This window comes from Triticum aestivum, chromosome 6A (genome assembly GCF_018294505.1).
Source record: "Triticum aestivum cultivar Chinese Spring chromosome 6A, IWGSC CS RefSeq v2.1, whole genome shotgun sequence".
NCBI lineage: Eukaryota > Viridiplantae > Streptophyta > Magnoliopsida > Poales > Poaceae > Triticum > Triticum aestivum.
The window spans coordinates 120,456,722-120,470,551 of NC_057809.1; the positions used below are offsets into that span (position 1 = coordinate 120,456,722).

A 13,830-nucleotide genomic window follows, 5' to 3' on the forward strand; every position below is an offset into this window, starting at 1 on the left:
TCACGAGCCTGACGACTCACGGATGACCCCGACGGCGGGTCAGATAGAAGACTAGGCCCAAGGCCCAGAAGGCTGGCTCATGTTATGGTGGGCCGGCTTAAGACGGAAGGCATGAGGAATATTTCCTTTACGAGGAAGCAAGACCCGTACTTGTATCCGACTTGTAATAGAGAATAAGTTAGTTCTAATCCTACTAGGACTCTACATGTAAGCCGCCTCTTCAACTTATATAAGGAGGGGCAGGGCTCCCCAAAGAGGGGAAGGAAGAAGAAACAATATCTAAGGCTAGACACAACTAAAGAGGAGCCGGCTTATGCGGTGACTCCCTCATGATCATAATGAGACCTAGCCACAAACAACATGTAGGGTTATTACCGGATGATTCCCGGGGCCCGAAGCTGTCCAAATCCTTGTCTTATGTTGCGTCTCTCAATTCCGCCCAACCCCTCTCAAGCTACCACATAGATGCGTTGGCCTCGCGACTAAGTCCTCACATTAAGGACATCTGCCGTGACAATTCCACGACAGTTGACGCCCACCGTGGGGCACGCGCACGGTGGTGTTGAGTTTTTGAAGGGATCTCTCTCAGGGATCAAGAAGTTCGTGATTTTCCAGATAAGAAGAGCCAGTTTTGAAAGATCTGCGCGTGATTCAGATTTCGACTGGTCAAATTTTCTTCAATGAACGTCAATGGCTGCAAAGGACAATAGGAATTTACATCAACATCTGCGGTTGGGTTTACATCAACATCACCCTCGCGCACGCCGATCGGATCTAGCAGAGGACAATAGGGATTCAGCGACTCAGGAGCATAAAGAAGCAATAACACCGAGCCATACTGGAGTTGGATTCGGTCCCACGCCCGTGTTGCATACTCAAACTGGACAATGCATACCGGATTGATCAAAAGGCGGGCGGTTTATTGCAAGCGGTCGGTCTAAACCGATTGATTTGTTTGATCTTCTGGATAATAGCAATCATATCGGCGATGACCAGCGGCCGCGGGTGGACAGCAACAACAAAAAAGTAGGGACTGTCTATTTGGCATTCGACTGATTTGTAATGAGATATCATTCAAGTTTTCCAACCAATCAGCTATTAACTGTTATTGAAAAAACCTACGACAATTGTATGTATGTATGTTTTTCCCGAAGAAAACGGGTCGGGCTGAAAATCTGACCCGTCAAGCAACTAACAGCAACAAAAGTATAACTGATCCGGCCAACTATCCTTTCCTTTTCGTCGAGAACAAAATCACCTGACAGGAAAATAACAACGCATGAGCAAACAAACTGGCGACGGGGAAGGAGATAGAACAGACGCCGTGGGAGATGGGGGAAGGAGATAGAACAGACGCCGTGGGAGATGGGGAAGGAGGGGAAGAACATGGCACAGACGCTATGGGAGAGAGGATGGGGGGGGGGGGGGGGGGACATACAGCAAACACCATGGGAGAGGGCTGGAGAGAAGAAGAGGCATGGCAGAGAGGCAATTACCTGGAAGAAGAACACAAGCAGTCACTTGGGGATCACAACAAGATCATCCCAGAGACAAATCGCAGGTACATGAAAATCTTCAACTCCTCAAGCTACAGCAGAACTATTCCACCTCTGTTTTGAGTGCCTACATTAGGTCCAATTAGAAACAAGAAAACAAAAACATTTTAGGAATGCATCAGGGAAAAATCATCAGGGGATTGAACTTACTGGTAAGATGAAATCAAACAGGAATATATTGTAAAAACACTCCTCTGAGAACATACATCTAGTGAAATCCTATAATGCTTGTCGGCGTTTCCATTTTCTCCTATATTTGGGCGTACATCTGTTGGTATCTAGCTGCATATTTGCCATGATCAGAGAAAATTGAAAGCTTCAATAGATAAAAACAACATTTCAGTATCCTCAAAAAGGAAAAATTCAGGATACACTAAAAAAGAAGAAAATTCAGTTACCTCTCTGCATACAAATACACTATACAATCTGAAAAACAATTACGAATACTAACAAACGGGGCGTTGCTAAGAAATTCTACCAGTGTTGTTCTTCAATTTTTTTGCAATTGTACTGACATTACTTCAAACTTAATTGCAGGGGGCAGCAAGCAACGAGCAATAACTGGAGAAGATCTACTATCAATGTCACTAGAAGACCTCATACTAAATGTGAGTTACAAATGCCCAGAAATAACAAAGTATAAGTTGAACTACTCTGCAGACATGGCAAGAAATGCATGAAGATGATTCAACAGGCGAAGAGGCAGCAGCGGAAGCTAATCACTGGGAGGCAGCCCTGTTTGAGAACATGAACATACAACATGAGTGAGAGAACTTAAGGAAAAATATTGCTAACAAGAATACTTGATTTGTACTATGAGGGCAAGCATTGTTTGCTACCTACTAACTATCGGAAGACTACTTTGATAGGCGTATATTCCATGCATTGTTTGTGCCTTATGGATGAAAGTTTAAGATTCCAAGCGTTTAAGATTATTTGGCTGAGTTTTAAATACATTAGGAAAACTAACAACAAAGTGCAGGGATAGGGGCCTAGAGAATACAATAGAGAACAAAAATAAATAGCAGAGCAATGAATTACCTCTGTAGCCACTCAAAAAGATTTAGTTGTTTGAACAATTCTTCAAGAACTTTAGAACTATAAAACAACACTGCAACAAATAATAAGAGACAACTAAATTAAAATAGAAGAATGTAAAATGAAAAATAATAAACTACGAAAAAGTAGCTATCAACAATTATTATACGCTGAGAAATAAAGATGATGAGGTAACCAAAGATATAGTGCAACACAGAACTAAAAATCCAGAATATCTAGTGAATGTTGAACAAACGGGGAAATCAGAAGATCGTTCCTGCCTCTACAAAAAACATAATAAGAACTACATTAATAATGCAAAATAAACTAAAGATACATAGGGGAAACCCCATCGAAGATAACATCAGACAAGCAACCAAAAGAGAAGAAGGGACAGAAAATAAAACACAAGAAGAGAAAAGAGACTTACAACATTCCTTCTACTAGCAGATGATAATTTCCTCTTTAGGTAATTGACTTTTTGTACAAAACAAATACCAAAATATCAAACCAACATAAAAAGGATAAATCATCAGAAAAAGATAAACATGGAAATAAAACTAGATCGTAAAAAGACTTACATTATTCACATAAAAATTGTATAGAGCTTTATCAAACTCTTCATCATCACCAGAACAATCCTGGAAAAAAAATCAGACAACAAGCACAAAAATTAATAAAATGAAAATAGAAAAATAAAGGGAAGTGAAAGAAGATAAGAATACAAAAATAACTAACAAAGACATAGCATTAGAATCATCATCAGCAAAATCATTAGGCACGAAAGGATCTTTCAAAGAGTCAGCACTCTCAACTGAAGAAACTAGCGGAACATCCTTGGGATAGACTTTCCGTAGTCTACCCATTAAGAAACTAGCTGAAAAACAACAAACAAATGGAGCTCAATTATATAGATACGAAAGACAAAACTGGGCTTATAGTGATGATTACACAGAAAATACTAGGACAAAAAAAACAAAGAAAATAAGCATGAACTAGGCACTGAAAAATGTGGTGAATATGGGAAAAAAATACTAGAAGCGCAATTATGGGGAATTACACTGTAAGAAAATATGTGGGGTTACACAGTAACGTACAAACTACACAGTAATTGTGGGTAAAATTACACAGTAAAAGGGCATAGGATTACAATGTAACTACAGTACAAACTACACAGCAATTATGGGTAAATTACACTGTAAAAGGGCATCGGATTACAGTGTAACTATAGTACAAACTACACAGTAATTATGGGTAAAATTACACTGTAAAAAGGGCATTGAATTACAGTGTAACTACAGTAAAAAGTACACAGTAATTATAAATTTACACTGTAAAATGGCATCGGATTACAGTGTAACTACAGTACAAACTACACAGTAATTAAGGTGAATTTGCACTGTAAAAAGGCATCTGACTACAATATAAAGCAGTTCAAACTATGCAGTAATTAAGGGTAAATTTACGCTGTAAAAACACATTGGATTACAGTGTAAAAGCAGGCCAAACTACACAGTAATTAAAGGTAACATTACATTGTAAGAGTGCATCAGATTACAGTGTAAAAGCAGGACAACCTATTTAGTAAATACGGGTAAATTTACACTGTAAAAATGCATCGGATTACAGTGTAAAAGCAGGTAAAACTAAGCAGTAATAATAGAGAAATTTACACCACTAAATCAAGAGAAAATTACATTGTAAATGAAGTGAAAATTGCACTGTAAAATTAACACCACTTACTGTAAATATGCATAGGATTACAGTGAAAAAACAGACAAACTACACAATAGTTATAGAGGGATTTACGCTGCTAAATTAAGAGGAAATTACACTGCAACTACAGCACAAATTATAGTGTAATTATACATGCGATTACAGTGAAATTACACCGCAAATTAGGGGGGAATTACACTGAGAAAGAGTGCATGGTTACAATGAAACTATAGAACAAATTATACATTACCTATGCGGGGATTTACACCACAGTAAATAGGGGGGGGGGGGGGGGGGGGGGGTTACACTTTGAAAATGCAGGGTTGTGAAACCAACTACGGGATATACTACATCGAAAAAGTGCAACAACAAGGTACACTGAGTACACTAAAGTAGGGGTTTAATACGGGGAAATTACATCATAAACTAGGGGTTTAATACACTCAAAAAACAGGAAAAAGCTACATACAGACACTGAAACAAATTACTCTGAAACTATGGCAAAACCACTGAATGCATGAGGTTGCAGTGTAGCTCTACAGGACAAGGTACAGGGAAACTATATAGGGAAACTATATAGGGCAACTAACAGGGTCAAAAATTGCAAAGCAGAACTGCATGCTGATACTCTGTATATCTCGGTGTAACATACACTCCTATTATAGGGGAACACTGAAAAACAAGCATGAAAATTCAGGAAGATGCAGAAAGGAAACATTCGGAACATAGAAATTCAGTAACCAGCGGGATGAACAAACATCAGGGAACAAATACATTACAACATGACGAAATTCAGCGGCTAGAACATCAAAACAAGAGCAGTCATCTACAACTACAACTACAACCCCAAAGAAGACGCCAGAAGATGAAATCTCCCCAACAAACAACCAGAACCCGATCTTCAGAGTCAAGCTATGACATCCACCGCTGAAAACTAACGCCTACTACGCCTACCTCCACATCAACAACAGAGAAACTTACATCAACAGCAGAACACTGCCCCAGGATTTCGCCTACAGAAGCCAAACCAGGCGGGATTTGGCCTACTTCCACAACAAAAAGAGAAGACCACGGCATGGCGGACTACACATGGCGCGCTGCAAGCTCTAACCAAAACTCAGGCGCACAACCATGATGGACTAGAACACCATGGCGGCAACAAGAACATCCCGCGAATAAAAAAAAGACCTACCGGGGATCCATGAAACCCCAAATCACCTGGATCTGGAACTACAGAGCCACGAAAGCACGGGCAAAAACGGGAGAGACAAGGACAAGCAACCAGGGCAGCCGGGGGATGAAGAGGAAAAGGAGAAGAGATCAAAATCCTGCGATGGAAGAGCTCGGAATCGCCATGAAAGAAGGAATCACCTCCCCCACCTCTGCCGCTCGAGCTCTCTACCTCTGCCTTATCAAAAGGGGCATTTGATTTCTTGCCACGATTTACTTTGGAGTTTGACGATAAATTGAGAAAGGGGAACGACACCCGCTCCTAAATTCAAAAACGACAAAAAACCTACATGCCCGGTCGGGACGGGGCCGGGCCAAGGAAAACGGGTTGAAGCAAAAAACCGCGCCCGATAGGAAAACCAACCCGAAAACCACCACAAACCCAAGACCAAGCGCGAATCTCAGGGCGAGATCGAACGTACACAGAGTTGAATGAAAGCGAATTGAAAAACAGTCGACTCAAAAATAGCAAATCCGAAAGTAATGGGCGGTGGCAGCGGATCTGCTGTTATTGTTGTCGCCTACGACAAAAAAAAAACAAAAAAAAACAAGGTATAATAGCAGACGCCCAAGGCCACGGACAAAGATGTGCTCGAGGCATGTGCCCGCTAGCCCTGTTTGATGATGCACACACATGCAGCAGCAATCTGCGGAAGTCAAAGGCCGAAAAGAAGGGGAGAATATAAAAAAAAGGTACTACTAATACATATACTATTCATCAAATGAATTAGCACAGGTCCCAAAATCTCACAAGGATGTGAGGCCAAAGGATCATCAGTTACAACCATGAGTCGCCTCTGCAAATCGACAAGAGCGACAGGATTTTGCTGCCACGGTACATGCACTGCAGTAACCGGACGGAAGAAAAGTCAAAGTTCAAGAAAAGAGCCACTACCTAGAAGGGAACACGGACATGGATTGATCAAATCAGCCACGACTCGAAAGCGGAGACGGACGCCGGTTCTGCTACAGCCGTGCCACAGGCCGCCTTGCCCTGGCCACGCCGTTTCTCCACCTGCCGCCGGCTCGCAGTGCCTCTCCGCCCTCTGCCGGCTCGCCGCTCCGCCTCACAGGGGCCCTGCCCCGAGCCGTCGGCTGGAGCTTCACCGCCAAGTTGTCTCCACCACCAACGAAGTGGCCTCCTTGAGTCGGCTTCTGCCTCGCTCCGTTTGTACCACGAGCTGCACCTCACCGTTAGAGCATCTCCAACAGCCGCGCGCAAAAAACCTGTTTACCGCGCGCGCTGCGGCTGGTTTTGCGCGCCCGCCTGCGCTGGCTCCAGCAGCCGTGTTATAATGCAGCGCGCGCGCGCCGCTCCAGCAGAGCGCAAAAATACAGCGCGCGCGACTCGCCGGGCATTTTACATATATGATATTTTGGAAAAAAATGAACATGTAAAATTTGACACAAACAAGTTGATGAATAAAAGTTCATGCCCACAAGTTCAAAATCATGCCCACAAGTTCATCCAACCAAGTTCAAATGCAAACTAAAGTTCAAGACATGAAAGACACATCAATCTTCATCTTCCTCGTCTTCGTCTTCGTCCTCATCTTCCGAAGACGACTCTTCCGCCTCCGAAGATGAATCTTCCTCCCTCTCCTCATCACGCACCGCATCACACACCGCATCATGTGAAGCTCCGACGGTGTTGGCAAGATCTTCAACGGCATCTTCATGGGAATGTGTGTGAGAAGGCACATCGAAAGACATTGCACCCATGGCGGCCAGAGGTGCACCCATGCCTCCCATGAGAGAAGCAAAACTCATGCCTCCCATGACGGCCATAGCGTCGGAGGGTGCTCCAAAGCCACCCATGCCTCCCATAGCGGCCGGAGGTGCACCCATGCCTCCCATGGCGGTCGGAGGTGCACCCATGCCTCCCATGGCGGCCGGATGTGCACCCATGCCTCCCATGGCTCCGAAGCACCATGCCTCCCATGGCGCCGAGGCCACCGCCACCCATTGCACGAACCAAGGCTCTTTTTGGATCAAGACTTCTTGTTGGGCAAGATTGACATACTCTTTTTGCGCCGCATTGAGGTTAGATGTGTCCAAGAAGAATAAGTGCTTCTCCCATTCCAACAACTTAGCTCGCTCCTCGTTGCTCACTTTCCTCAACTCCAAAGCCACCTTTCTCTCCTCGGCCGCCACCCTTCTCTCCTCGGCCGCCAACCTCCTCTCCTCGGCCACGGCATCTTGGTTCCTTGCCATTTTCCTCACCTCATTGGCTTCGACCATTGCCTTCACAATAGCTTCCATAGCATTTTTGAGCTCATCATCTCCTTTTCTCTTCTTCTTTTCGGTTTTGTCTTTCTTGCACCCATCCGGTCGTTTTGGCTTCGAGTATGAAACCGAATTGGTTGTGGGGCTTCTCTTGCCGTCATCACTTGATGCATCATCCTCCTCATCATCATCATTCATCTCAATTGCTCGCTTCCGTTTGTTGCTCAAATGCAAATCCTCCAAACCATCACGCTTCTTCCATTTCTCATCATCCTTTAACACTTCATAGCAATGAGGCAAGGTAAAGACCCTGCCTTTCTTGATCTTCCCCTTCTTGGTTGTCCTTGTCTCTTCTTTGAACAAGTTTTGTGCAATGTTGTACTACAAGAAAAACAAAACAAGTTAGCACTTCGGTCACCAAAACAAGTATGATGAACATATATGAGATGCCACTTACTCGATCATCCTCATTTGTGCCACTTGGGTTAATCTTGTCAACTGCCTTTTGTACGACCGCCCACTTTTGACAATCCGAGTTGATTGTCGACCATCGGGACCGAAGTGATCTCTCGAAGCGGTCAATTCCACTCAAGTTGTGAGCATCAAAGTGTTCTTTCATTCTCCCCCAATACGCGTCTCTATTTTGATCACCTCCAATGGATGGATCCCTCGACACTTGCAAATAAGTATGGCATAGTAACTTGTCATCATTGGTTGAGTAATTGCCCGCTCTTCCTTTCGGCGCCTCGACAATTCCCTCACCCTCCTCGTCCACCTCAAACTCATGGTCTTCGAAATGGATGTCATTGGTTTGAGACCAATGCGAATTGTTGGACCCAACACCCATAGTGGACATGTATGCATCATCGTTGAGACTACAAAGTTTTTTGAACAATGCAAATAAGCTATCTATATGTGATGATGATGCATTGAAAAAATAAGAAGAAAAGAAAAGTTGGAAATTTTTTCACCTTGGGGGCATTTCGTCGAACACGTGGTGCGCGTCGGCGGCCGGCTCAACGAGTGAGCTCGCCGGTGCTTCGGTAGCCGCCGCGGCCATCGAACGCCCTGCAAGCTTTTTCCCCTCGCCTTCGTGGTGCCGGAGCCGTCCGCCGCCTTGTTTTTCTTCGCGGATGTTTTGCCCTTCTTCGTCCGCGCCGCATTGGGGACCTTCTTCGACGGTGCGGCGGCGGCACGGGACGGCGCTGGCGCGACGCCACCCGGCGCCGTGGTCATCCGCGGCGGCAAGAAGAGGCTGCGCGCGAGGCCGATGCTCGGCGGAGCTCCGGCGGTGGCGACGCTAGCGCTTCCCGCGCTAGGGTTTTCGGCGGCGGCGGCGGCTGCAGCGACGGCGGCAGCGGGAGGGGGGGTCGCGGCTGTACAGCGGGGTGAGCGGGGCGCCGGTGTGCGCGTCCATGGTGGGTGGCAGGGCGCCGGCGTCGGCGTGCGCGGGGCGTAGGACGAGGAGAGGAGAGAGTGCGGCGCGAGCGCTCGAGTGTGCCGCGCGCTGTAGCTGGCGCCCGAAATACGCCGCGCAGGTAAGTGTTTTCAACAGCGCGTCCAACCCGTTTTTGCGCGCCCGCTGGAGCAACCCGCCGCGTTGGGCGCGCGCTAAAACGACCTAATTTACGGCGCGGCGTTAGTTTAGCGCGGCTATTGGAGATGCTCTTGCGAGCTTACCTCTGCCCTGCCCTCAACTTGCCGAAGCCACTGCGAGCCGTCATCGCCATGGCCTGCTGCTCTGATCCAAGTCGCCGACTCCGTCCGGAGCCGTTTTCGAGCGCCGCCTCTGTCCAGAGCCATCGCTCCGAATACCGTTTCCGCCGCGGGCTGCTGTGACCAGCCTCGCCGGAGTAGGCCTCGAAGCCCCTGCTGCCTCGTCATTGTGGCCGCTTCGCTGGCCTCGCCTCCTCTTGGATTCGCTCTGAGTCACCATCACCACTTCTGCTCCGAGTTGGCTTCGAGCCGCCGTGCTGCTGAGCCGCCCGGCCTTGTCCTCTTCCCCTGCCGCAAGCCGCCGCGGCCTCCGACCCGATCTCGTGTCGCTTGCCGCCATCTCGGTCTTGAGCCACTTCAGCCGCACTCATTCACAAGTCGCCGTCGCCGGCGCACCTCTGCTCCGAGTCGCTGCTGCGGCCAGGGCCGGCCGCCGTCGCGCCTGTTTTACCCCGAGAGCCGGCTGCCTTCGACCTCGCTCAAGTGCTTTATTGACTCGCCACCATTGCTACCCGTGAGCAGCTTGTCGCCAGTATGGTGCACCTCTGCTGGACTCCGCCCCTGCGGCTGGTGACAGGCCGCTGGCCTGCTGAGCCGCCGTCTGCCTGAGTCGCCGCTCTGGACTCGTCAAATATCGAGTCAAAGGAGGAAAGGATGGTACCTCGCACATGGATCAATGTACAACTTGATATTATCCAACGATGCATAGCATGGTTCCCTAGATAAAACAGAGGAAGCGAGAGGAATCATACTGATACGTCCGCCCGACAAAACATCCGGTGACATCCCTCTAAGTCTAATTTTATGTGCAGCAAAAGTGGTGCCGTGTTGTGTCTCTGAAGTGTACGTCAGCACCATCATGGACCGACGTCTGCGTCTTCTTACTGATGGAACAGGTGTGCGTAAGTCGCCACCCGTGCAGCTCAATCTACATCAACCCACCGGAGCCGCGTTGAGTCGCCCTTGCCGCTTTGAGCCACCGGGTTTATATTAAGCCGCCGGTCTGCCTGAGCTGTCGGAACTATATTGAGTCGCTGGTCTGTCTGAGCTACCTCTATTGCGATAAACGGGTCATCCATCATCCAAACAAATCAGGTGATATACATCCGAGTTTGTTTTATTAGCACATGTTGTTTTTGTCAAAGAACAAGTCTGTCTTTGCCTTGGTCTGCAATATTGTTTATGCAGGGCAATTATTTATGACATATTATATCTTGGAGATGAAGGCATGTCAACATCTTTGGGCATAGGTGGTCGTCGTTACTCAACGGACTCCCGCACCGGCTTACAATGCCGTGGCCGTTTCTCGCGACCGCGTCGGCTTACAACGCCGTGGCCATCTCTCACGACTACGCAGGCTTACAACAAGGAGGACAACTTGCCCGTCCGCACCGGCTTACAACGCCACGGCCGGTTCTTCTGTTTGTGCCATCTTAGATGTTGTGGTCGTCTTTACCGTCCGTCTCTCGCGGCCTGGTCTACATCAACACATCAGGCTGCACCTGTCTGCATGAGATATTTATTGAGTATGAGCAAGTCGCTGCTTGGGAAGCCCGGTTTTCTTCCAACAAATTGGAGGCAAATTATCATGTATTATCAGCCGCCGTCTGCACTGGATGGCTCAATGGGCAGCGCACAAGTCGCCGTCACTACAGTTTGGTTAAACTTCAAACAGCCAGTTGGAAGGAACCATTGGCCGAGTTGCTGACACGGTTCATACGGGATCATTTATAAACCCACCACAGTCACCTCAACCTTATGTGGATTCACATCGCGCTATCAACGCCAATGATATACACCTTCTTTTATGGTCAAATATGGAGAATCTCAAGCCAACACCTCGAGTCGTCTTGACACTCGGGGGCTACAATGGTATGACTTGGCAGAATGGGCCGGTTTCAATGCATTCAAAAACTCCGGGTCATTGGAGGGAAAATAACCCGGCCCCGGAGATTACTGCTCTATCGATGAAAATTTAAAGACCATCGGAAAAATGTCCGGCTTAAAAAGAAGAATTCCGGATTAAAATCCGGTTCAAGGTAAATTTGTTTCTCACAAAGCTTTGAAACTCTCAATATCCGGTTTAAGAATTTCCGTTTCAAAAATTTATCTCTCGCAAAATTCGAGTTCTCAGATAAAATTAAAGGGACCAAAGAGAGTCTGTGGCAAAGCACAACTCACATATAGGTACCCTGCCTCTATGGTCATTTGGGGGCTTCCTGTTCAAACATAGGTCATATTCGAACCAAAGAGAACATAGCTGTCGGTACCCTTTTGATTGGCACACTGCCAAACCCACTTGGGGGCTTCTTGATTGTATCCGAATTATAGCTCAACCCCTTTGGGTCCGACGTGGATCATATTCGAATCAACGTCGTTAAACAACTCTCAAGGTCATTTGGGGGCTTCCTGTTCAAACATAGGTCGTATTCGAACCAAAGAGAACATAGATGTCGGTACCCTCTTGATCGGCAACACCAAAGCCACTGGGGGCTATATGATCGTATTCGAATCTTAGCTTAACCCCTTTGGAACGGTTTACTGATCGTATTCGAATCAGAAGCCTCAAAATTTTGTCTGTTTCTTGTACAGTTTTTTGCAATCGCAGTTATTTGACTTTGTCTTGAGACTTTTTTGATCATATTTGAAAGCATCTAGGGAGTGGCTTTTATTCCACCGGCTTAACCTTGATCAATAAAGTTGTCAGCACATAACAAACATCATATGTGCCGGCTTTTACAGAATTGGGTTCTCACCCTCACTGTCCGGGTCACATAAACTGGCGGTGTCATTCAAAGGATCATAGGGATCTTGTGATCTACTTGTGTGCAGGATAAGACTACATTTGGGTGGTTACTCGCCCTGGCTTTTCATGTTAAGTCGCCAGGGCATGTTGTTTAAACTCTGTGCAGGATTTGCAGAACTATGAGTTATATAAATGCTTAAGTCCAAACTCATCATTAAAATTGATGCTTCAAAATGATTATCCATTCTGGATTTTCTCAAGGGCTATAGGCCACCGGGTTACAAAAATTCTGGCTTACAATGAATGCGCATTAAGTCATCATCGGCTAAGATCCGCCAGGTATTTAAACTCCGGATTTACTTGTCAACCGATGAGGTATTCAAATCTTTAATAGCCAAAACTGGCTGGATTTTCATGATGATATTGAATGATTGAGGTTTTCATATGGGATTATATTATTCAAATCTTGAATAGCCAACATGGCTGGATTTCTATTGTGATTATCAATAACCAGTGTTATGATTGAGGTTTTCAAAGTCGCTTTAGCGCAACGGCTATTATTTTTATCAATGGGCATGATTTATTTTACAATGGAGGAAATAGTCCCGAGTCACTGCAGGCTTACGACCCGGTACTTGGGGGCTACATTGTTCAAATCGAGATTACATCGAATATACAAGTCCCGTGTCACTGCCAGCATGCACCATGGCACTTGGGGGCTAATGCAAAGTCATTTTTTTGCTCAACTTATTGAAGACCCGACTCATCACATTTTAAATGATCCGTCCCTTGGGGGCTACCAATTGCTCCTGTCGGAAATTCAAGGTACACAAGCCTTAATCCATTATATTGAAAGATCCATTATTCAGTTGGTAGAGTACAAAGCTCTTAACCTTGTGGACGTGGGTTCAAGCCCCATGATGGAGATTACATCATTTGATGGTATTATCAATGAATCATATACAAAGTCCCAGCTCAGTAATATCTTATTGAGCCGGCCCTTGGGGGCTACAAGTTGTTGCTCAAGTTTACATGATCATATTTACAAAGTCCCTACTCATTATTGCATAATGACCCGGCCCTTGGGGGCTACACTGGTTGAAATCTTTATGAGCATAAGGCAATTACAAGTCCCATGTTGCTGCAAGCATGACAACCCGACACTTGGGGGCTACAGGTGATGTGCATATAAGGGAGGAATAACTTCAAATTCTCAGTTTTGAGCAAATCAGGTATTATATTATTATCGGAGAAATCTGCAAAGTTTATGACCCGGTGTCATCATAAGATTAACCCGGCATCAGCAACAATTACATGACCCGACATCATTTGTTTATAACCCGACAATTTTGGCAATCATAAATCGGCAAGATCTACATCTTTAAGCCGGCTGAATATCAGATGAGTATTTCAAGACCAATATTTCTTAAGCCGGCATTTTGGTAGCCGACTCAAGTGGATTATTCTTCACAATATTTCTCTACAAGAGACCAATGTCAGCAAATTGACTCTGAAGCTGGCCTATTGACCCGGACTTTTCAAAAGAAGTATCTGGATTGTTTGCATTGACAAAGTTGAAACATATATGCTAAAGAAGATTTA

The 13,830-nt window shown here is 45.9% G+C and overlaps 2 long non-coding RNA genes across 8 annotated transcripts; one reads left to right on the top strand and one right to left on the bottom strand.

Moving 5' to 3' along the window:
• Positions 1–1,014: 1,014 nt before the first annotated feature.
• On the bottom strand, positions 1,015–5,771 carry LOC123132431 (uncharacterized). Of its 7 annotated transcripts, none has more exons than XR_006464696.1 (7): positions 3,333–5,770; positions 3,176–3,235; positions 3,025–3,071; positions 2,598–2,877; positions 1,707–2,291; positions 1,497–1,623; positions 1,015–1,258 (listed from the first exon to the last, which is right to left on the bottom strand). It is a non-coding gene; the product is annotated as an uncharacterized lncRNA (long non-coding RNA). The 7 variants fall into 7 exon arrangements; XR_006464697.1 differs by having other exon boundaries at positions 2,598–2,667; positions 3,410–5,769; XR_006464693.1 differs by having other exon boundaries at positions 2,598–2,667; positions 3,333–5,769.
• On the top strand, positions 1,428–2,326 carry LOC123132433 (uncharacterized). The gene is made up of 2 exons (XR_006464698.1): positions 1,428–1,561; positions 2,094–2,326. It is a non-coding gene; the product is annotated as an uncharacterized lncRNA (long non-coding RNA).
• Positions 5,772–13,830: the final 8,059 nt, after the last annotated feature.